This window comes from Ptychodera flava, chromosome 3 (genome assembly GCF_041260155.1).
Source record: "Ptychodera flava strain L36383 chromosome 3, AS_Pfla_20210202, whole genome shotgun sequence".
Classification (NCBI taxonomy): Eukaryota; Metazoa; Hemichordata; class Enteropneusta; family Ptychoderidae; genus Ptychodera; species Ptychodera flava.
The window spans coordinates 39235612-39262254 of NC_091930.1; the positions used below are offsets into that span (position 1 = coordinate 39235612).

Sequence of the window (26643 nt, forward strand, 5' to 3'; positions counted from 1 at the left end):
ACTTGCTGCTGCAGTCGCCGAACGCAATTCTCCGTACAGGTCAAAGTTGCCTGTCTCGTCTCTGGACCGGGATTCTGTTCTACATCTCCTGATAAGAGCAGCAATTTTTGGACGCAAATATTCTTCATGGTGTTGGCATAGTGGTCAGTAAACTTTGAGGGAATTCAGTAGAAAAAGTATACGTGTCCAAAAAAGTTTCTTTGTGGGATGTCGCCCGTGGCGTGTTCAAGTTGGCCTCTGTTGCGCTCACGAGTTCAAACCGTTCTGCTTGACGTGGCAAAGTCATTCCTATTCTACCAGATTCGATGAGCCAATCATGGAACAGATTGTTGCAGTGAAGAATACAATTGGTACCAAGTATTATGTAAGAACCTACGATTATGCAACAAGCTATCCGGTATGCCAACTCGTTGGTTGTAGACCATTGTGAAAATGGCGTGTGCGTCGGAACCGTTATTCCTCTCCAACTTTTTGGGATGGTAAATGTCGCAATGGAGGCTCTCCATGCCAAAATTCCTATACCCATACTTGGACACTTGTCTGTACTACGCGTTGCCGAAGAATTATAGCAAGAAGGTCTTCTTATAGACTCAAAATGAGAAATTTATCGGAGCTGTTGAATGTGGTGTCTACTGTACTCTGCCTCACTTTGGCCATCGGTGATGTCTAAAAAATATACTAGGAGAATAAAGTTCAAATGACTGGACAACAATATGCATTTGTTTCACATTTCAAAAACTAATAACAGATATAGTCAAACTTTTTAGGGGCATTAGACCGTATCTGTGAGAGAATTTAGACTGGAAGTGTTTTTACATCATTCTATATTCAACCTGCACATGGTTCTACTCTGCAAGGAAAAGGACGCCGTGTGTTCTATAGACTCAGTACACTAAAGACATCACATGATGGTGGTACAAGCAAACCCATGTATACGAGCACATGAGCAACTACACATATATTCTATGCATGTTTGCGCATGTGGAGTAGTTTGTAGCATGGTCCATTTTCAATGATGAGTTAGCCATCTATTGCCAACTTTAATCCTCTGATCACGTTTGATAGTGGAACGGTGACTTCCCAATCGTAATATGTCAAAATTATGATAGGAGGTCTTTGGTCTTCAAGAGTTCAACTTTCTATGGACATTAAGAATTCACAAGATGTAATGGGACTTACCCAAGTAGACCCCTTCCTGACCGTGGCTGTGGTGTTATTCCAAGGTGAATAAGCTCTTTGTTCCTGATGACTGTTACACTGACAGGTCTCTGATCGATAAAATGAATGAAGAAATAAAGAAATAATTTAACATCTACATATGCACACACATTGTAACCACACATTCTGAGTTCAGTTATAAAGTAGATACAATGAAACTTTAGAGAAGAGTATTGCAAGGATTTTTATGTGTGTCTATGTGAACAGTGTACCATTTAAAAAGTTTTAGTAAACATCGCTTGAGAACACAGGCCATAAACTATTTAACCCTTTGAGTGCAAAAGTAGATTTTTATTGTCTCTATGAATTATCATACAGACAATTTTTTCAGACAGACACGTTTTTTGAGATTTTAGCCAAAATTTTGATCAAAAGCTGTAGCCAAGGAAATATTTTGTCCATATGATCCAAAATTACAGAATTCATAAAATTTGGAAATTTTATAAAGGTACATATACGCATGAAATGAAACAATAATTTTATGAATAAACTGAAGTAAGGTAATGTATTCTCCATGAAATCGCTTTAGCATCCTCTTTTGGCCAAGCCCTTCAAAGTCAGAAATTTAACCATGCTCCCATCCTCTCCAATATTGGTTGTAAATGTTGCACCGAAATTTTGCTGGGAAAAATCAAAGCACTCAAAAGGGAAGCCACAACTGATGATGCGTTGGATGTTTTAACCAGGGTAGTTTTTATGTTTTACTGACTAACTGTACAACTTGATAGACTTGTTTATCTAGGTCTTGGTTATAATCATATAGGAGTTTGCGGTGCAAGGAAATTGAGTAAAGTGATAAGGTCAATGAATGGACTTATTCATCTTGATATAAGCCGTAATAGCATTGGAGACAGAGGTGCTGAGAGTTTGAGTTTGGATGTGAGGTCAATGTGTGGACTTGGGCATCTTGATCTTAGTCATAATAAAATACGGGACATTTGTGTCAAGAGCTTTAATGAAGAAATGATGTCAATTTATGAAGTTACCCATCTTGATCTCAGCTATAATAACATAGGAGAAAGAGGTGCACAGAGTTTAAGACTGTGCGGACTTGCCTTTCTTGATCTTAGTCATAATAACATAGGTTACATTGGTGCACAGAGTTTAAGTGAAGGGTTTTGGTCAATTACTCATACCGATCTGAGTCATAATAACATAGAGACAGCTGAGTGAAGGAGAGAGTTTTAGTGAGTGATGAGGTCAAGGTATATACTAACCCATCTTAATATAATCACGTACATTGTAGACTTAGGTGCAATTAGTTATGCCAATGTCATTAAAATTAACAGAATGTAAAACTTAAGCTTTGTCCAAAATATCTATAACATGATAATGGATGTTAGATATAGCACCAAAGTGTTTTGGTTTTTCACTACAAAAAAGTAAAAACCTGTCATAAAGTTCCGCATGAAATGAACACAACAAGATATAACACACTGTCTCTCTAAAACCTCTTCATGGTCGTCGTCACTATTTCCAACGTTTCTTGTTCTTGACACTGTATAAAGAATAAGCCGATGGCATGTTTATTCGTCTCGTCAGTGTTAGGTGCCATTTTGTATGTGCAAATATACCAAAGAGATACCAAAGAGAGTTTATATGGTCGGTTTGTCTGTTTGTCTGTTTGTCTGTCTGTATGTATGTATGTATGTATGTATGTATGTATGTATGTATGTATGTATGTATGTATGTATGTGTGTGTGTGTGTGGTGTGTGTGTGTGTATGTATGTATGTATGTATGTATGTATGTATGTATGTATGTATGTATGTATGTATGTATGTATGTATGTATGTATGTATGTATGTATGTGTGTATCTTCTATCTGTCTATCTATCTATCTATCTATGTATCTATCTATGTATGTATGCCGCATCTAACCGAATTTAGATGATTGACTCATTTTTGAGATGCTGAAAATTTGACAGCCTGGTGACACTCTTCTGAGGTTTAATGTTGGGGTATCATCTTAATTGCATCTTCCTGTAGTTGTAAAATATGATCCTTACTGTGGTGATGAACCTGCATGTAAAAAAAGTATATAACAGTGTACTGAAAGTGTGGTACACCATATAAGAGATTTAGATTTGAATGCCTCTTCCTCAGTACCTACATTAGGAACAGTTACATGAAGATGTCAATATAAAATTCATTGTTCGCCAGTACCAAATGTGTACAATATTGACAGGAAAGACATGCATTCACTGTATTATTTGATAATTTACCCTTTTTACATGTGAATATGTGCGTAAGTAGGTAGGGCAGAACCTCGAAAGATTTCCTACTGTTCCTGATTTTCAAAGATGTTTCTTGAAGTTTGTAATGTTTAATTTCACCTTTTCATTTCAAACGTAGATGTATCCATTATGTTTATTCATTTTTTTGGTTTAAATACGAGAGGAGCTGTAGGTAAAAGATATAATCCCATTGAAATATTCTGAGTTGACATCGAATGTCCATTTCTGCAGCTTTCATATTTGCAGCTTATCCAGTTTGTGAGTGTTAATACTTCAATCGAGCTGATGCTCCTTGTTTTGTAAAAAATATATATGCATCAGATTAGGCATGTCAGAAGGAAACTGCATCAAACCTTTTCAGCGCTAAAGAAAGAATTCAATCTGTGTGAATAATTTTAATATATAGAAATATCATTCATTATGTCAATCAGCATTATTTTAATCAGTAGAGTGCCCAAGTGATCAAATTGCACTCGATTACATTGGTCCTTGAAGTTGCTAGAAGTTGAACAATGTTCAATAGATGTAATGTTTAACGTAATTTTAAGTTGCTGGCTTAAAACTGGGTATGTTGAGGCACTCACTAGTGTTCTTCAGCTGAAAATACAAAAATCATTTCGTAAAGTATTTGTTTGTGATTTTATAATAACTTCGTAAACATTAAGAGTTGGTTGACGTGGTATAATGTATGGTATTTTTTTTTAAAAATCCAATCCTCTTTTCAATTATTAATTATTATTATTGTTATTCATCAATCGATCATCTTTACTGTATTTAAATTTGTGAGAACATAATACACATCTTAAGTTCATTATCGGAATCATGGCACGCAAATTTGAATGTATACTGTATGCACAAGAAAAAAATGACCTGTTTTATGTACCTTTTTACAGGCTTGTAAATTTTCATCTTTAGCCATGTCTTAACTTTTGAAGCAAGATAAATGTGTCCAGAATATCTTTCATTGGACTCTTTGGTCTCCAGAATAACACGAATATCAGCAATATATTGTCTTAAATATCAGCAATATATTTTCTTAAAGTTTAGAACATTTTTATAACATTTCCAGATGCCCAGCTTATTGGCGATTTGTTCTCAGAGATGAATTAAATCGCCTTCATTTTGTAATGTGTTGTTTGGCATACTCACTGGGCATTAGGCAAATTAAAGACACATTTCCAAGACAATAATTTGAAGGTCAAACTTTAAGTATTTTTATTTTGGCAATATTCTGTTATGGGACGGGGTCATGTGATTGCTGTCATGGCACAATATGCTGAAATGTGACAAACATGACGGACAAACATGATGGAACCATTTATACAGAGTATGTTTTTCAAATAATCATTCTGCAGTTGTGACTTTGGGGGTGATGAAGATGTTGTTGTATATATTTTTGTAATAAAGTTAACGAAATGAACTTGTCGTGTTCTGGTTGATTTCAAGTGTGAATGAGACGCATAGCTCAAACACACCTACTTAGGGGCTGATTTTGTTGATAAATTTGAAAAAAATTGAAGTCCTTGTAAAGTCATTAGTTGGAAATCTGCGACTGTTTCAGTGCCTAAGCACAACATTTTACCACTCGAATGACCTCTTGTATTGTGTTATTGTATGTTTATTTTTTGACTAAGAATTTCCAAGATTGTGAGTTGACTAACAGGAGGCTGTAATAAGTGCATTTCAACTGTACACTCACAGGATGTCTTCCCCTCACTTCTCAACTGTGTGGTGTACAATTTTGGTAAATGTTCCAAAACTGTAAGTGATTTCCCATAGGTGACCACGGTAGCATTGAGCGAAATAATATTCTTACCGTAGAACACTGAACAGCACCACCCCATTGACTCGTGTTTGATTTATGTAGGCTGAACACCTATTTCCTGACTCACCTGTGAAAGGTTTTGGCAAGTGATTAAAGTAACACCCTCATTGGTGTTTTGGCAGAAATCCATGTATAATTGAGATTGAACTGAAGCCCAATAGCTTATCATATTGTTGAAAGCTTTGATGGTACTTCAGTCTGTATTTTTAGACAGTAGACTAATAGTTTTTTACAAACAGTTCACATCCAAAACTGAAGTTTACATACTGAGTCAGATTTCGGGATGGGATACGGTTAAGATGAACTTAAGGTGATTTAATGATCAGCAAATGATGACAACTGATCACAACTTAAGTAATAGTATGTTTTGTAATCTGTGTTCCGTGACAATTCCAGTCAAACATTTGTGCAGCAGTGTCTCCAATAAATAATTATATATTGAAGTTCAGGTAGTATAGTGAAAGAAAAAAAGCCTTTATCAGCAGTACAAATGTTTGGTATAAATAGTGCCCTTGAGAACAAATGATGATGCCGTAAACTTCAAATTGTTCACAATTGTACATGATGATCTCACTGGTATGATGTTACACCTGAAATAAGTCAAAAATGCATCCAATTATATATTGATATCAATTCCTTCAACCATTTTGAAGTTTGTTGAAGTTCATTTTCTGCCAAAGATGTATACTATGAGAATTAAAGTTTTAAAAGACTAAGAACAATGCGTAACATAAACATTCAGACTTTTTATGTTTATCTGTTTATCTGTATATTGAAACTGAGAATTACCAACTGTGTTTCTTTTATGAGAACGAGGCTTTACATGTTTAATTTGTTGAGTTAACAGTTAATTCGACTGAAATCACGTTGGTCCAAATCTACAGTTTCGTTCATACTGAAGTCTCAGCGGCCTGAGAGTGAAATTAACATGGCTTTAGTTAAAGAACGGGATTATGGGATCCCTAATGGAAAATAATGGTAGGATGGTGACTTCTGTATCCGAATTGTCAATTGTATAGGACATGTTTGTCATCAGGGGTCCAACTTTATATTTTAATTTTAAACACACAAAGTGAATATGGTCCTTACCCATAAGATCTATTCCTAACCTTGTTGTCATTCCAAGGTGAGTAAGATCTTTGCTCCCAATGCCGGTTACACTCACAAGTCTCTCAGGGATGAAAGGATTGAGTTAGCGCAAATATCAAATGAACAAATAAAAGGACAATGAACTAAGTCTTTGTTCATAAATAAGCAAGTCTGGCTGGGCGGAGATTTAAAGGGAACTTGAGCAAATAAGGATACACAAGGGGGCGAGATTGGAAAAATGTGGCTGCTCAAAGCCATTATGATGGAACCGTTATAAATGAAAGGGATCTGGAAGTACTGTTCAAAAATACTCCCCCGTTGTGTATTTAATGTACAGATACATTTAAAATAAGTATAGAGGAAGTCATACACCGAACAAATTCAATTCCCCATACCTGCTCATTTAAACATTTTCTCCGCTTGGTAATGTATTTGGTACAGTCATTATTTTGTAATGTCTGCTATTATTTTGCTCGTTAGTACATATTTATCTGAAATAAAGAAATGATTTTATTTCACTTATTTCATAAATTATTGAGATTCATTTGCTTATGCGTTCGATATTCCTGCCGATGTGGCCTTCAATAATTTCGATCATGTAGAGCGGTGGGACTTGATAATTTGTGCGAAGGTCCTGACGGAGGATCTGGAAATAAATTCAATCGCGATTCCTCCAGCCCCCTAACCGTTTTTTATGAACGCAGCCTTAGCGATGAATTTATTATATTGATAAATTTTGTGAACGATGTAATTGATGTATGCATGAATGCTTCCTAACCAACACATGTTACTTAGAGCCAGCTGGTTTGACCGAGATGTCTTCACTTGGTGTCACGCTCCAGATGCCTTATGTAATGAGTTCGAATCCGTGGTTTCCCTGTTTCCGAGATTGTAACTCACAGTCAAATGCCCCATTTCTAACACCGACTGAGAGTCTACGTAGCTACGTGCTGACCTTATTATCACCCTGTTTTGACTTGACAAGGTCACAGGTCCGTTATCCCGTTATCAGTATGGATACGTGGATACTAAAGAATTTGAACACCAAGTACCTGCACTCAGTGTGTTTTCTATTCAAATCAATATCCCACCAGGCCAGCGATGTCGGTGGTCGTAAAGCGATAAATTTTCCTCATCAACGTCCGATAAACGTCGTTCCTCACCAGGCTTCCCGGCATTGACAGTTTCGAAAATAGTCGAATGGCAAAGTGGAAATTATTATACGACAACTTCAATCAGTGATCGGTATAATTCTTTATGACAATAAATGCATCCTTGGTTATTCTTGACGAATATTGCAACTATTAATATCTTACTGAAGATCATTTATTTGTTGTGGTCGAAGAAGTTAAAAATATGGTAATTGAATCACTTCTCTAACTCTGCCATGTAAAATGATTCTACCGGTACCTGGGCTATGCACAAGCTGTGTACAGCATACTGTGTGATCCGACTGAAGTTTCCAAGCTCAACACTCAGTGAAGTTGTTATCAGTTTGGATACTGGGATACAGACGAATTCGAATACCTGCAATATATGTGTAGTGTGATATCGAAGATTTACCAGACGGACAGAGACCACGCGCATGCGCTCGGGTGATCGTAAAACGAGTAACCATTTATAACTGACATCCTATATATATGGTCGATGCGCTGTATGGCTGTTTTGAATGACAATGTCACTGAGAACTTTGGAGAAGAAAAGCAAAGGCGGTAAACTACCCAAGGGCATTCTAAGTGTAAACTGACAGGTACATCACAAAAACCATAGACAGACGAACATGAGAGAGAGAGATTTTCTCATATACTTCATTTTATTGCTGTCAGGGACGGTATGAAAATGATTAAAATGCTTTAATTGACTTGATCATTAGCGCTTTCTAATCGGCCCAAGATTCGCTGACGTCATAAAGACACTAAATAGTACGTTAGTTAGTGAACTCACTCTGAGAGATATCGGGTGTAGGGCTTATGATCAATATACTGTAAACGTACCTTTCATTTTATGCATTGTGTGTAAATCTTGACTAAATTTTCACAATGTAACTATTCACTCTGTCACCCATTTACTCCTCTATTCAAACATAACGCCACAAAAGTTTATAAACTTGTCTCATACTTCTGATATCTTAGACCAACCACCCCGAGCTTAAGGTTTGAACAAATGTTAACCTAAGGACACATATAATCGTCGACAATCATCGTATATATGTTGAGATTCCTACAACCAGAAAAGCGCATCTGTTGCATCTTTTTCGCTGTATTCATAAACATCCGTTGAGACCTCGTCACTCTCAGGGGACGTGAAGTGCTGAGGAAAACAAAAACATGATATTTGTTAGGTTTTTAATTTTTTATGTGAGTTTTCATATATTCATATATCCGAGTGAGGGCAAATATTATTAAATTTCCTCTTTTCTGAGATCGCCAGAACAAACCCGCGGTTTTAGTATAATATGAACAGTAAACTTTGGCGAGACATTAGTTTTTTGACCGTGCCAAAAATATGGTGTTCTGCGCAGTGTTGGGTCGGTGAAAGCGACTTTTAACCCAAAGGATAAGGAACTGAAATGTGTTGTTCAAGTGACATTAACGCCCCTGCTTATCTCTAAAATGCTTCCGTCACATAAAAATAACTTGCTGATAAATCTGAAGATTTGTTTGGCATGCATCCTCATGCCTTCCATGGTGTTGATGTGGGCGAAGGTTTAGGGATGCACAAAATGAAGAAAACGTTTGACGGTCAAATGAGAGAACTGATAAGACTTGGACAACGAAGAATATGCCTCCATTCAAAATAAAAGTGGATCTTTGATGAAAAAAAAAATGAAAGCAATGAAAGCATTTGCATCATGCCTGTCTACAGATATTAAAATGCAAGAATGCTCCCGGGCAATTTTCCGCTTTTTTGTAGTTTCTTAGTCGAAATTCTCAGTACGTCATTATCATTTAAAGCAGCCGTAGAGTGCATCTACCCATACATAAGATTATCGGTTGTAAGCATAGCTACTTGTTGGCTGCAATTCCGCTCTACGCCTATACACGGCCCATAGACGGGGAGTATGTCGTGTTTATACACACGTTTATGGGCCGCGTAAGTGCAGAGCAGAATTGCAACCAACAGGTGACTATGCTTACGTCTAAAAGCTTAAAGCCTATATCGATGTACTGTATGGCTTCGTTAAATGACAATTGGGTGGTGAGAACTTCGAAGAAGAAAATACAAAAGCGGAAAACATCCCGAGAGTATTATACTGTTAACTGATGGGGGACAGTTAAGAATTCACTTCCAAGAGAAGGCCAGAAGATTTTCTATTTTCCTGGTCTCTTTTCACCGTGGCCTCCCTCGTAAATTATGGAGAAAATCTATGGTCTGTAAAGACCTTACATATTTCCCTTTTTCTCCTTGGTCTCCCCAATATATACATACATGCTTACACACTAAGACATATACAGTCTGACAAGTTTATCACACTTTTCATGAACAATACAGTAACTGTGGTCATTCAATCAATGATATAACAAAACATTTCAGAGTTACAATTAAGTGACAATACGAATCATGTTTTGCAAATATTGCAAGTGGCATACTTTTGGGAAGGCTAGTAATGAACGAATCAGCTTGCAATTCAAATTTCTGAGGAACAGTTAATATAAAACATGAACACTTCTTATATCCAATATAAATGATCATTTTATAGCCTTTTTTTGAGTATCTTGACGATTACTTGGTCCAAGAGGTAGTAATATAAGTTGTTTATATCAAACACTTTGGGTGTAAATATTGCCGATCATGCTCTTGAGTGTAAGTTTTTGTGTAGGCGTTTGTGCTTGTTGCTAGTCTACATATATATACAATTTTGATCATTTTAGTGATGTATTTTTACTGTACTGTACATAGCATGTGTACAACCAGCGTGACCGCGCGCGATCAAACCCATTGTTTACTGTGACTGCATGCAGTACACTCAGCCACAGAATGTGCCGAGTGTAGTGTCTCAATGTTTGTAGCCTTACATGAGTTTATAAATAAAAATACACCACGAAGTTCGTTTCGATCTTAATATTTTAGTATTGCATGATGTTGAGTCTTGCAAAGGCGTTAACAAAGTGGGGGACCGCTCCCATCTCACTCAGATTGAAGTTGAGAAGACTTATGTTTACAAAAATTCATGTTTATCATCAAAACAATCGCTCACGCGCAGCGCGACGACCACTGCGCTTTAACATTACACAGTGGCAAGTACTCAAAGTAAGAAATAGTATACCAATAATATACAAAGCAGGCTGTGTGCGCTGACTAGACAAGTCGTCTCACTTTTTTCCAGATTCGAAGTACTCCCCCATAGGTGGAAATGAATTGAAAAAGTTGGCAAATTTTCGACTGTGGCAGGTGAAGTTAATCATACTGTCACCCACATAGCTATACTATTGTTTTCTTTCTTTATCGACTCCTGGGCGAACATTGAATAGATGTGTTTTTTTCCGTTTGTCCTCCTAAAAGATTTTGGTATGTTTGTCTGGTTCCGACAAATAAAAGGCATTCCGCCCGCACAACATATGGCAGAGACTGAGAGATATATTACGTGTCATGTTCATCGTAATATTGTTGAGGTTTTCTATTCTAATAATCAATATTTTCAATTGTTTCACGGTTCTCACCATGAAAATCCTCAGGCCTCCCCTAGAAGAAAATTCTGAACACTCTGAATAAAGATATATATAAACATATATATATATATATATATATATATATATATATATATATATATATATATATATATATATATATATATATATATATATATATATATATATATATATATATATATATATATATATATATATATAATGCGTGTGTAATCTAAGTTAGCTGGCGAAGTTCATGTCCCTTTCCTGTTCCAGAAGAAATGGTGGATTGAGGCACTGTGATTTTTGTTCTCTGTACGTTGTTTAGACCACGGCACTAACTATTGCATAACTACTCTTTGAGAGTTTCCGGAGTTAGATTTCCTATTAAGAAATCAGACTAACATGTCTTCATTAGTGAATTTAGGTTTGTAAAACCTATCAGGCTATCTTAACGTATGCATCGTGAGAACTACCAGATATGTTTGAATATCGTCATGTCTCTGAGATCCAAAGCCAGCTTTATCCTGTCTCAAATGTGGCTGACAGGATGACTTGAACGTCAGCTCATCTGTTTACACAATGTGTATACATTTATTCATCTGTTTGCCCATCTTTAGAGATGATTTCTCGCAAACGGGGGAAAAATTAACATTCAATTAAAACAAGTAACTAGTTGTACCCTTTTGAATTGTTTCATGGTCCGGCTATTTTTTCTTTGGAATAATTTAATCGTTACACTTAAATTCTGGGTACATTTTTTTTTATTCATCTGTAAATAGTCAATTTTTTACACTGCGTCAAACCCTACAATCCTTATTGTATTATCATGGATTATTGCCTGTATTAGCTGAATAGCTGAATAGTGGATATACAGAGGAACACAGTCAAGAATTCAGTGCTTGTATTAAGCAAACCTGTATTCATGTGCACTGATGTGAATTTGCATGTATTACTCAATAATACAGACAACACATTAGTGTGAATTAATCTGTATCATTACATTCTGATGCAGTGTTACTTGACATTATAATTCGATCAAAAACAGTCAAAAAAGCGTTTTATGGGTTTTTATATGCAATTTCAAGATTCAGATCTGTAATATTTTCCAACGCTTATCACCAGCGATCCCATCGTAAATGCTTCCAATATTGCATTCGGTCCCATCATTCAACAAACGACATAATTCGGTAAATTTATCTGAAGCAAACTTACTGAATGAAACGTTGTCTTTTGAAACGAACTCAAAGTCATTGCCAATATGCAAATTAACCTGTAATGATACAACCAGGCGAGCTTACGATAAAAACCAATGGAGAAATCGAAAATTCTTTAATACTTCAACTCTCCATTTATTGATATCATATGTGATAAACAGCCTGGACTCAATCTCATTCAGTGTATTGCGGACATCAAGAAAAATATCGAAAAGCGGCTGCATGATACAATGGTGAAAAGAAAGAGGTCTGGACGTCAAAGTAAGTATAAGTGACATCAGGGTCATGGTCAGTGGAGTCAGCCTCTTTATAATGAACAGTATATTGTGCATTAAAACTTTTTCAGTCTTTCTTACAACACTTATTTATGACTAACAGATGAAACATATGTATTAATATACTACACACAGAAACTGTAATCAGAAACTTTTGATATGATAAAAACCATATGGTGATCATGCTGAGCATTGTCTTCCATTGTCCTTTTTTCATGTAAATACGACAATTTTCAGTTTACGTTTAAGCAATAATCGAAAATGTATAGAATGTATATTGGACAGCCTGCTTTACATAGAATTATCAAGTGTCGATCTTTATTCTTATTTACTGAAGAGATGATATCGTTATGGTATATGCTGCGCACTTTGATTGTGGGAAGGATGTGAGATAATTCATACAAAGGCTAAAATAACAACAAAGTACTTAATTATAGTACCACTAAATAACTACCCCGTGTTTATGACAAAAATGAAGAAAGGCGATCTGATGATCGAGCAGGGTCTATTATCGGACGAGTTAGGTATGTACCTACACATATAGAGACATAATTAGATATTGATACATATGTTTTCGTTTGTGTATGCACAAATTATTTTTTCCAATGTGGCTGATGATACCAAATATTATAAATATCGCATCACTCAACATTCATGGCTCAGTCCCATGTAAAAAAGAGGTACCGTGTTATTTAATCTACGTTTGTGAGGCAACACACAACACTGCATACTCATCAGTTAATTTAAATTTATATCAAGATTTCCCCATAACCAATGACTGTCTATGCAGATGATTATAAGGTCTTAAACTCGGTACTTTGTACTTCAACGACTTAATTGTAATCAAATGGCTAATTTACTCTTGAAAATCAAGTTATTAATGTCTTTTAATTGGTGAACACGTTTCGAAACTTTATAATCCACCATGTGGCGCAACATTAGCTAATGTTGTTTCCTTCTACACTGGTCTCATGTTGTAATTAGTGGCGAATGGAACTTCGCCCAGGAAACACTAGCTGAACAAGCAAGTAAAGCTATGTTCATGTTCAAACGTCAGTTGTCAAATCTGGGCGATGTCCCCTGGAATGTGCTCTTCGTATTTTTGGTGTAAAGTTGTTCCGATTTTAAAATGCACATCTGATATTTTGGATTTTCATGAAGCGAAGATATAAAGAGTCTAAAAACAAGAGTCTTTACGTTTAAATTTTATATAAATTTTATGTTTAAATAGACAAACCCTAAATAATGCTATAAAGGCAGAAATGGCCGCTATGATCTCTTTTACCAACGTCAAATTAAAATAGTTAAATACTGCTTAAAATTACTATATGTGGAAGATAGTGACATTGTGATACTCTGCTAAAAATCTCAGCATGAAAGAGCTGAAAGAAATGTAATGTCCTTGGCACTTCAAGTTAAGACATTGTTATATCAGCTAGGCTTTGCTGGTGTGAAAACACAACAACGGGTTTAAATGTCAATGTATTTTCATGTGTCTTTAAACAAAGATGTCGCTTCATTAATACGCAAACGAAGATGGCTCACTTGACCTCAATTAACAAACTAGATGCATTCTGTACTTCTGTACAGACTGTGAGGCTCGCCGGATAAGAACCCCGCAGTGCAGTCTGGGTAACCGAGATCAAGTCCGTTGAAATACCCAGTACTCAGCTTGTAAACGTTAATGTATATCAGAGTCCGGTATTGCTTGAATTGATAATCAAATTCAGGACATCAAATAAATGTATTGCACAAACTGAAAAGTTGCTTTTGATACATTCCAACTTTTCCCCACACAGAAACTGGGCAGTTTGGATTATTCATACCTATCTTAATCCTACTGTTCGTAATGTTTATGTCGTAAATACATCTATCGCACACTTTAAACACCTTCCCGGGTTCTTGAACCCGGTTGGTCAAAATTGGCTGTTCTGGCCTTTTTGATCACCCCTCTTAAAATGCTTGGATAGTTGACTTGGAAACAATTAACATTAAAAGTTTCATTAGCAATTAAGCCAACACCGGAGACATCATGAGACACGAACAATCGCAACAACACCAATTCAAAGAAAAGTCAAATTGGACTCCACGAACAGCAAAAAATACAAAAACCTGAAAGCTATCTGAAGCTGCTAAACTCGCACTTCTAGAGATACCCTTTCAAACAAGGAAACAAAACATGTCGCGTGCCCAAAGAATCGCGATAAACCAGCTTGCAAACAGTAGACAAATTACCATAAAAAACCCTTCGACAAGGGTCGGGTTTTCGTCTTGGTCAACACAAAAGATTACGTACACGAATGCGAAAGGCAATTACGCAACACTAAGTATTATACACAACTAGCCAGTGACGACACAGAACAAACAGTAAACAAAGTACACGAACTATTAAACAAAATGTACGAGAACAAACACATCGATCATGATACTTGTAAGTATCTTGATCCAGAAAACATAAAATCCGTACCCCGCAGTGGTACTTATTGCCTAAAAATTCACAAACCTCGGCAAAATTCTAAAAGACACACTATTCAAAACAAAATTTACTGAAGTAAAGAAACATAGAACAAACAAACTGAACCACCAAACGGACTCACAACGAGACCCAAACATAATATACTTGCCTCGCTACTCGAAGAGCAAGACCACTAAATGCATTAAAATAATTTTTCACAAACACAATCTAAGGAAAGAATCTACACTGCGACTGATGAGAAACCACACTCGGGTTTCGAAACGCAAGCGTCAAAGGGCCACTCTATCAACTCTGTAACACAATAGGTCCGGCTGCGTCTCGCCATAAGCTTTCCCCACACAAACAAACATTACCGTACACACTGATCCAAACTTCCCTACAAATATCCGAGGCGAAAAAACATTTTTGTTAACACAAACAATCGGATAAGAATGTAGGAACACATTTTTGAAACGAATCAAACACAAACTCGACACAAAAACATTTTGGATAGTTAGGTGGGAGCCTCTTTCACACTTTTTACATTCATTGCTCTGTGTGGGGGGTTGTCAACCTGATGTAATCGCAAATCCTCAGATTTCCATCTGATATAAGTATGTACGTAACACAAGAAAAGTAAACTCATGAATTTTAATAGACGGGTGGCTATGACCAATTTCAAGCCAGATTGGTCACAGCCACCCCGTCTAAGTCTGTGTGGGGAAAGTTTTCATGTAACAACATATGAGTATTTCGTAATCTCTAGGACGTAGACCAAGAGCTGTAATTTATACGAGGGACAAAAAGAGAAAGAAAAAATAACCTTAGTTAGAGTAGCTGTATGTCCAACACAAAGAACACAATTAATGAATCTTTCTCTCTGGCAATGACATGAGACGGGTTGAGGTCATAAAATTGTCATATAATCTCTGGGTTGGGTCACATTTGTTTTTACTCTGAAGGGGGTTCTATAATTTTGATTGAAGTCCGAGAAGATGTGCCGTCTCTTGCTATCATAACTGAATACTCGAGGGGGGGGGGGCTTCTTTTTCCCCATAGGACCAGTGTTAGAACGATAGGTCAACACACCGGCACTACTGAAACAGTGGCCGGGTTCTTGAAAATCATAATGTGTGACTATCTCGGATGTACATATCTTAACGAATTAGAAATAGGCCTATCAATATATTTTTTTTTCAATTTGTCTCGCTGTTGAAGAACATTTATCCCCTGCAAACGCTGTAAATGTTCTCAAGGTCCCACATCACTGGTAGTGATGCTGTGCCCCGGCCAGCTACAACACCGGCGAAATTAAGGAATACCCAACTCATGTCTTTGTGGGTGAAATGGGCCACCAAATGGGTGACCATTTAATGAAAAACTGTAACTGTAAAATACATCAAACAGGCCACTAATTGATGACACACAAACATAGTACAAAAACGTGTAACCTTACAATACGTAACCTACTTATCGTGTGATAAAATTAAAGTGGTAAAGGTGAGATACATCAATTAGGCCACAAAATTGGTGACCAATAAACTGACACACAAACAAATTTCCTTAAAATGATTAACATGCTCATAACTGTGAAATACATAAAGTGGGCCACAAAATGGGTGACCAATTAACAGTCTAACAAAGAATCCACCTACATAGGCCACAAGACACACCTTGTGTCGGCCCCTACAAGAAGAAAGTCCACGTCACTGCAGCCCCTGCGAACAGTGGCTTGTCTTGATCGCTACGTTGACTTGTGCTGTGTTGAGAAATTGGCAAATGAACTGTGACACATGCATGTTGCACAGATGTATGCTACATTTATACTAGCACAGTACCAGTGTCTATCTAGCAATAACTTAGCCATCCTACTTATATACTGTGCTTGGCTACGCTACCACCTTCTGTTTTATTGCAGCAATAGAGGTAAAGCCGTAACAATGTAAAGTCTGAAAACTACGTTTTGTACTATATCTACAAACGAGTCTTGTTGACCCCCTCTTCTTATTACTACCTTGAGAAACAAGGAACAAAACTCAAATTGAAAACCTGTATTTCCTACTGTGGCTAAACACAAACCAAAGAGAGACTTGCTTTATAAACAGAGATTAAAAAATCCCTTGGCCTTAAACTGATGACCTATATGTATACTTTGTTTACAACTTAACTGATTGTACCCAAAGGCCATTTAGGCAAAAAGACTTCATGCGTCCAAAACCTCTGGATGATTGCTGGAGAGCCTGTTTTTAAAGTAGCAGTAATGCACTGATATTGATAAAGGAAGGTTAAAAAATTGTCACACTGCCACAGCGGAGAACAGCTGATTCCCGATAAATTGACTCTACTTAAAAGGGGAAGCTGGCTTACAACATTTAAATCTGTACCACGAACGTTGCACAGTTGCAGTACTAAATCGGGTCTTCAACTGGCAAGTAGATTTCAATCATTTGAAACCTCTGATTGGTTATTGGAAGGCCTGTCTTTGTAAATATATGTGCAAGACATAGCAGGATAGATGAGCCATTACTATAACTTAGAAGTCTTAGATACAAGAATACAGCTTCATATTGATCTAGAGAGGACAAACTTATATATCCTAAAGCATGACCGAAAAAAAAAATTCATTTGTACACTTTATAAAGTTGATGTTGTTGATTGTTGCTTGTAGCCCTAGTGTCTGGTGCGGCATTTGAATATGCTGAGTGTTAAGTGGCAATGAAGTTAGTTGGCCTTCTTTTTGTACAGTTTTTTTCCATGAGCCATGCGCTGTTGGTGAAAACAAAGGGAAAACTAGGCAGAAAAAAGAATTCGACAGAGTCTTAATCAAGTGGTTGCATTATACTATTACATAGCCAATAGGTTGAGTGGTAGACAGAACCAAATATGGGAAATTCATTAAGGAGCCTGAGCAGTACAATGCTGACACAGCCTCCCACATATGACAAGCGAATAAAATGACACTGCTGCTGACCCTGCCGATCCTTATCCTCGTTCGATTTAAAACTTATTGCTACCGAAGTGCGATGTAAATCCTTGTTTAAGAGTAAACTGTTATATTCCTTTTTCATTGTTTGGTAGTCAAGGTCGCTTGCATACGCACAAACAAGTTGCTCTGTTCCTAGGGACTGTGGTTGTTCAGAGTATTAAAATGCTCTGCTCACACCAAGTCCCTCCACCTGCAATCTAACTAAAATCCTACGTAGTGATGCGTCGTTACGCTGTCGAATTACAACTTGTGGTCCTCCCCTCACTACATAGGAATTTAAACAGTGGATGGGATGAATAGGACCGCAACTTAAAACCGTAATACGATAGTGTACAAGACCGCCCCATCACCACATCGGATCTTGATCAGAATGCTCCACCAGTGGCTCACATGACTTCGCTTGACGTTATAACGAGGTCAACGGGTTCATTCGGGGACAAATTATAGTCTCGTACCGGACTATTACCACTTAAACATGTTAAACGACAGGCTTTCTCTTTTGTTATTGAAGAAATAATTCCCTTCGAAAGTAATAACTGGAACTAGATTACATGCCAAATATAAGTGCTAAAAATTAAGAGGTACTTTTCAGCATTACTTGTAAATAACCGCTAGCAAAGGAAATAGTCTAGATCGAGGATGTACCCAGAAATACTTGCGTCGATACCTGATGGTCTGTCGAAAAAGAGACTCGTTTCCCCCTCACAAGATAATACCACGTCGGAGTCTTCAACTGCTCATACCCTCTCGTTCATAGTTCGTCTCTAATGGTACAGTGTCATCAGAAAACTGAAGTCGCCGGCGGTTGAGATTCTGCGATTGCAGTTCAGCTTACACAGAGTTAGGTTATGCACGTTCGTACGCATACGTACAGTTTAAGATCCATAATCCAGCGCCTCGACACTCAGTTTGCAGTTAAATGAAATTTACACAGTACACTAACAGGTATGTTAATCAGCTTATGTTGTTTTATTAATACTGAACTAAATTCTCTATCTGAAGAGGCAACTAACTGTTCTATGATGCAGATTCGCATCGCCATGAATACATCCTTAGTACTGTAGCCTGTAAGCTCTACAACAATGTTAGAAATGACATTGCGTCGGTCAATCGCCTTTTTTAAGCTCATCCAATCTATTAGATTTTACTTACCCTTTGCTTTCATTGAATAACATTTAAATAGATATGCGTCCCAGCAGCAGTTTAAAGTATGACACTTTAATTCGTTATTTATGAATAGCCCACAGATTTGTTCTTGAGATGGCTCGACATGACACCGAGGTTCTGAGTATATAAAAACGCAAATGACTTTATGATTTGTTCTTGTTACAGTGCTGAAAGTCAGTAATGTCGCCAAATAACGTTTAGTGACTTTAACTTGAACTGTAATACAGAGATAGTTAACCTTCAATATTACGTATATCGTATGCATGCATGGTCAGTAGGGAATTAATTTTAAAACATTAGTATGAAATCAATTTGTTTGCACTTCACCAAAGAAATGTTCTTGTACATGTAAATGTATATGCATATAACAAGTTGAAATTACTTTTTTGGCTGGCGTAATGAGTCACGCCACAGTTGGAGATTTACAAAATATTACGTTAACAAATAATTGTGTCTTTTTATGTATCTATATATGAAAGAAACTTCCAGATAAACTCATTATGTAACAGATTACCTTCGAGCTATGACTAGCTGAATTTATCTTAAAAATCATGGAAAATCCATGATAAAATCGGGACTGGCAGATGAAATCCATCGAAATATATTGGTACACAACATCATAGTGAACATTATCATATCATGTGCTTCTAAAATTCAACAAGGGATGGTTTGTAAATGCACAACGCATGAGATACGTTGCTAATGCAGATACGTTATTACCACCTTAACGCCTTCGACACAAGGTGTCTTAAAATAACAAAATCGCTATCCATACATTGTCATCCGAAATAATGATGACTTGTTTCCATATCGGTGTCGCCGGTTATGTTTTCAGATTATTCAACGGGGCTATCATAGAGCTGAAATCCACCAAGAGGTGCAATCCTATGGGAAAAATAGTGTAAGTTTCTTACCTTCATTTGACAAAATGTGTGAAGGTTGTCCGAACAAAGAGAAAAATAAAAGAAGTACATAGTCTCCGGTCAACCATCGACATTCAAATTAATGACAGACAGCGAGTTAAGATGAATTTATGACTATTGAAATTAAATTAAATTTCTATCGATCTGCTGAATATTTATTAGATTTCATATATTGGTAGGATGGACGAGACAGATTTAGTGTTTGGAGCTATTTGCTCATTAGATAGGAGCTGATTTTCCCGTATGCCATTGCAGTGACAATTCAGATATGTCATGGCTTGTGCTGCGAAGCGAAATGAGTCGACTGATAAGTGGACCATTGGTTTGTCAACAATTTTGTCGACGGAAAGCCTGCATAATACCTTTGTTACATCCACCCTAAGCATAGACTTTGGACAGATGGCATAAAATTACTCTAATGACACAGACACATCGACGACGACTTTTGTGTATATGTTGAAAGTCCTGACAGCAAGGAACACGCATAGTAGCATCTCATGTAATTTGTTTTCGCTGTGTTTGAAGGCATTCGTTGAGACATCTACACTGGAGTACTCTAAGGAGAACTTGCAAATGCTGCGAAAAAGAAAAACCTGATTTCTTGTTTTGATTTTTAATTTTCATTTAAAATTAAGATAACATCGCAAAAGCAATCCAACGGTTTTAAAATGATATTAAACCATTGCTTTGTGTAAGATCCCAACAGAAATGAAATATAATGTACTTGTCCAAATGGAATGGAGTCGTCTTACTACGTATTGATTCTGTATATGATCGTTAATATAAGTATCTCAGTGTTTGGCAATGCTATGTTCTTTTCCTTAGTTATTTTGGGATCACAAAGTGTAAATAGAAACATTCTACAAGACCCAAGACCGTAGGTTGGATTTATGTAAACTGCTGACTTTGTTTCTCGCAACTTATGAAGTGATGAATTCATTTGAATTCGTTTCATTAATTCATTGCATTGATAATATTTATGAGCCATGTATGTAAACTTGTATGTGAGTATGAGTGCTTGATAACAACGCTTGACGTGGTGGGGTCGCGATTACAAAAAATGAACAACGTAGTTCGGTTACTGAACCACTCTTGCAAGGATGGACATTTAGCCGAGCGGTTTACCTGTGATGGTTTCGCTTGTTGAATAGGTGTCTCGATGTGAGTCAAAATCTTATCTAGAATTTACATTGTATTGGTCAAAGCATGATCCAAAATTAGTGTAGGTAATTGTTATGTTTCTGATATTTAGTCGACGAAAGTAGATTTTGTTTTATTCTCCTAGTTCTAAATCCCTAGAGTGTTAAATAATTCACTGCTTACGTTAGCTAAGTATTGTCCAAATTATTACCCAGTTCTGACCATATCGAGGTCAAAGGTTTGTTAACCTATTATCAGTATGGATGCCTGGCTACTACTAAAGGATTTGAGCACCTAGTACCTGCACTCAGTGTGTTTTTGTTCGAAACCACTTCCAGCCAGACCGGCGCCATTGAACATCAGGTAGATAGGCTGCCCGCCATGAGCCGCGGTTACAAATGGAGATGCGATTAGTCGCTCTGTAAATATCCCTTATCAGCGATCTAAACGATCTCACGTTTACACGTCAATCAATAAGGTATAAATTTAGTTCGGGTCCAGTGTTACTCAGTGGCTCAGAGAACAATCGCTAGTTCGCATTGATGGACACAATATCGGACAGCTGCTGTCTACGCTCTATTTGTTTTCAATCAACCGATCGAAATGCCTTTTGCAAAGATATTTACAAGAAGACAAGAGAATCGTGTCACCGACAGCAACCTTTAATGGTTTTATCAAAGGCAAAATCCTCAGATATGCTCGCACTTGTAACAACACTGACGACTTTACTAAAAAGTCGCATTCTTCACAAGCAAACTACTCGATAGAGAACGCAAAATCATCAAAATCACTAAAATAACTTCGGAAATAGACCACAGTATTCGAAATACAATAACAAACCGCTCAGTGACAAGAAAAGAAACAACGAACAAACTTATAAAAAGCACAACATACAGCCCATACGTTGCAACAAAAGGAAGTATTTCGAAACACTGGGCAGAGCTGGAAAATGATACAGCTTTGAGGAATCTATTCCCATAATCACCAACCATTGCTTACAAGCGAAACAAAATTTAAAAAGACACAAGTCAAAACAAAATTACAGAAGTTTATAAACAAACAACAAACTAACATGATCCCCAAACGGATTTAAAACGCCACCCAAACATCATATTTGATATGCTTGCGTTGGTACTTGAAGAACAAGAACATTGAATTCAGTTAAAAAATTACATAAACACAAACTTAGGCAAGTATTTACTCTGCGACTGATGATGACAAACCACACTCGGGTTTCGAAACGCAAGTGACAAAGGTGCACTCTATCAACTCTTGTAACACTGGGTCGGGCAGTGTCTGTCCATAAGCTTTCCCCATACAAACAAAACACTATTGTACACATTATAAAAAACGTCCCTACACATATCCTAAAACCGAAACAAACAATATTGTAACACAAACCATTGGATAGTTATATGGGAATCCTATTTCCACATATATCCGAAATGAAACAAACAACAATGCCACACAAACTTTTGGATACTCAGGTGGGAAGCCTCTTTTACATTTTATGCAAGTTGGAAGACAGGATATAGTTTGGCATTTAGTTCGGTGTCTTGTCACACGTGTAAATAGGCCATTGTGTAGTACGGAGCACCGAACCTGAACCAGCCCTCCGACACCGAATTAATTTAGTCCTTTGTTAGTTGGTGTTGTCTGGTCACACGTCCAACTGACACAGGTTTAAATTTAATCCAGTGTCTGCTCCGGAGTAAACACACAGTGTAAACTCCCTAATTGACAAATAAATAGTTGAATGGCAAAATGGAAATTATACGACAATTTCGGTTGATATAATTCTTTGTGCTAATTATGAATATTGTAACTATATGTAACTAAAGCGTATTTTTATTTGTTTGGAAAGAGGAAGATACAAATTGATAATCGACTGTACATCCGCTGCCAAGTCATTAAACACGTGAGACAATTCAAACCTCAAGGTTGCCCTCGACGCGACGTTCGAGTTGGTTTCGAGATAAAGTCATGATCACATCGTCAATAGCCAGCCGCCAATTATAACGAAGCAGAACTTGCATCCAAATTTTAACATTATTTGATTCCTCATCAAATTATTACTCTAGCTACTATTTTACCCCACTTGAAGGGATAGGAGCTGATTTGGGCAGAGTCCCATTAAAGATCAATATGTCTGTTATCAAATATGGGTATAGGTTAAATAGTTTGCCAGAAGATCATATTGTCAAAACAGGCGCTTCAAGAAAATATAGATATAAATTCTCCTTGGGCAAATTTTATTCTTTATTTTTTAGGAATTTACAATCATATTAATGTTTTCAACTCCCTAAGAGTGACATCATATGCCAAGTTAAACAAGAAAATAAATACTTGAATACTTGGAAGGAGAATATTTCAAGTGAAACAACGAAAAATGGAGATGGTAACAAATTGCGTACATATAGAACTTTCAGCTGGATTTTATTTTGAAATATACCTAAATGAATTGTCTAATTTTAGTCTTTGCAGAGTTTTATCGAAATTAAATTAAATTGAGTGATCATAGTTTAAGTATTGAATTGAATGGGAAAAGTAAGCCAAAATTACCTTTGGAAGACAGACTGTAAATTTGTCTTAGATGTGATTGCAACGGAATAGATGATTAGTTTCATTTGTTATTCTCATGTAAAAAGTTTATCAGCAAACGAGTTGACGAGTAGATGACTCCACTTGTTCCAGTGTTACACTGAAGGAAAAGCCCTTAAAAGTAGAGTATAATTTTCTAGATCTTGCTATATTCTTGAAGAACACTGATTTGTGCTGACCCTCCAGTAGCCTTCCTACTGTTAAACAGTTTGTTTATTGTACAACTTGGATACTTTGTTGTCCTGTTGAAAGTGTTCTCTTTTGTACTCTGTCCAATTTGGAATACGCCACACCATACTCTCAGCGAGTGGGGTGCGGGATTGCTGGATAGCTGAATAGCCCCCTAAATAGCTAGGTAGCTAATAGCTACGTTAGCCATAAGAATAGCTTATATTTAGCTGTTTGTGGCTATTTAAGCTATTATTAATTTCCACAGGACACTTTTAGCAGCTAATAAACGTAGTAGGTAGCTATTCAGCTAAAAATAAATGATTATTGTAGGGCTGCTTATAGAGCTATTCAAGCTATTAGCCGTTTTTAGCCGCTAATAGCCACTCTTAGCTTACTATTAGCTGGCTACCAGCTACAAACTCCTGATGCCGAAATGGGCTGGCTATTGAGCTATTCAAGCTATTAGCCGTTTTTAGCCGCTATTAGCTGCTATTAGCCAGCTATTAGCTGGCTACCAGCTAAAAACTCCCGCAGTGTGAATGGGCTGGCTATTGAGCTATTCAAGCTATTAGCTGTTATTAGCCGCTAATAGCCACTCTTAGCTAGCTATTAGCTGGCTACCAGCTAACAACTCCCGAGGTCGGAATGGGCTGGCTCCCAAGGTCGGAATGGGCTGGCTATTGAGCTATTCAGGCTATTAGCCGTTTTTAGCCGCTAATAGCCACTCTTAGCTAGCTATTAGCTGGCTACCAGCTAACAACTCCCGAGGTCGGAATGGGCTGGCTCCCAAGGTCGGAATGGGCTGGCTATTGAGCTATTCAAGCTATTAGCCGTTTTTAGCCGCTAATAGCCACTCTTAGCTGGCTACCAGCTAAAAACTCCTGCGGCCAGAATGGACTGGCTATTGAGCTATTCAAGCTATTAGCCGTTTTTAGCCGCTATTAGCTGTTATTAGCCAGCTATTAGCTGGCTACCAGCTAAGCAGTGGACACGTCTGAAAAAGCCTGACAACTACTTATTACAAAGGAAGTTACGAGCGTGACTTTCACTTTGGTGTACAAAGAATTAGACATCTCAAATATACTGAATAAATATTGTAGAACCAAGAAAGTAGTATTGAGTTCTATATTGAAGATATTTTCTTTCATGCAAGTGTAAGTTTCTACTAACCACGGCACATGGCATTTTTTTCTGAATTGAGAGCTAAAGAAATCACAAATTGTACATATTGAGGATTTCATTCACTAGCATGAAAAATTTTGTTGTAAAACGAAATGATCGGGGAATCTTGCGATTCGTAGAACCAAGAAAATATATTAAGTCACATGGCTGGTTGAGCGGTAGAGTAGTTATGGTCAGTTAGTCTCTGTTTGAAAAGGTTTCATGTGATTGCTTGTGTCTGGAAAAGTTTCATGTGATTAATTGTACCGACATTCACGCAGAGGCTAATCAAATACCTGTGACAGGTTTTGCATTGTCTCTTGTTCAAAGACTTATTAAATATGCATGTCAGTTTGCAGCTGAACACAAAAATTGTTTGTAGAAGACTTCCCACAACTGACAAGTACTTACATAGGAAGATACACAAGCGTTTGGACGATAAGCTGTTGTTTTGGCATGGCCTCTGTATTAAATGAAAGATGTGCGAGAATATTGGTAGAACCAAGAAAGCAATATCAAATGTTCGGTTACTTCAGAAATACCTAATTGCATTTTGCAGTTCTTGTCGAGCGTCACGTCAAAAGATCACGCTGTACATGAGCATTGGTAATGTTTATGCACACTTTACAGGTTTTAACAGATACTAATCCCGGTGACAAACATGAATGGTTCTAAATCAAACAAAGAACTGCGACCAGTAAGTTCATGTGGAAAAGCGGAAGCGCAGTTGCGAGATCACTAAGATCGGCAGTGGGAATAATTGGTGTAAATAAGAAAGATATCGACAAACAGGTGCTGCATTGCAAGAGTAATCGCACCGTAAGATATTGGAAGACTTCTCGAGTTTAAAAGTTCAGAAGCAAATGTTGAAAATGTAATAAAAAAGTCAGAAAATACACATACGAATTGTATTTCACCTCATTCGGCGTGTTAATGATGAGAGTATAAGTTTCCAGGCAAGGCAATAATTAATACATGAAAACATGACAGTGATTTTGCATGAATATGATTGATGAGAAAATAGCTGATAGCCAGCTAATAGCCAGCTAACATTGGCTAATAGCGGCTAAAAACGGCTATTAGCTTGAATAGCTGAATAGCCAAGGATTTTGTATCATAGCAGAATAGCTGAATAGCTGCTCAACAACCCCGAGCAGCTATTAAGGATAAGTGCTACTCTACAATTTCATAGAAATTTAAAAATCATGTCAGTTTCTTGAAACTTTGCATGGAAATTCTTTCATGTTTCAGAACTTAAAAAATGAAATAAAAAACAGGGGTCACCATGCTCGTTTCCATGGAAACGTTCCTCAAAAAAAGGCTCCCTAGCAATCGAAAAATCTACCTTTACTTTGAAAATGTATTCTGAAACTCACTTTTACATTCAGAAAAGTGAAAATAAAGAAATAAATCGACAGTACTCCTTCCCCAAGGCACAAAATTTGTATAATTAAGATTTGTAATCTATTCATAAATTAATAAATCATCAAAAAAGTTTAAATATGATATTTTCATAAATTCCCTGCTTTTGAAACTTTTATACTTACCTCA

General features: G+C 36.9%; 2 protein-coding genes across 2 annotated transcripts in view; both read left to right on the forward strand.

Moving 5' to 3' along the window:
• LOC139129296 (uncharacterized) overlaps positions 1-26643 on the forward strand; it is a 413410-nt gene that overhangs the window by 77298 nt on the left and 309469 nt on the right. The gene's annotated exons all lie outside the window — the stretch shown is intronic.
• Positions 18736-26643, forward strand: part of LOC139129985 (uncharacterized) — a 102830-nt gene continuing 94922 nt past the window's right edge. Inside the window, exon 1 of the mRNA XM_070695696.1 lies at positions 18736-18787. The gene's annotated coding sequence lies outside the window, so the exon portion shown is untranslated. The remainder of the gene's footprint in view (positions 18788-26643) is intronic.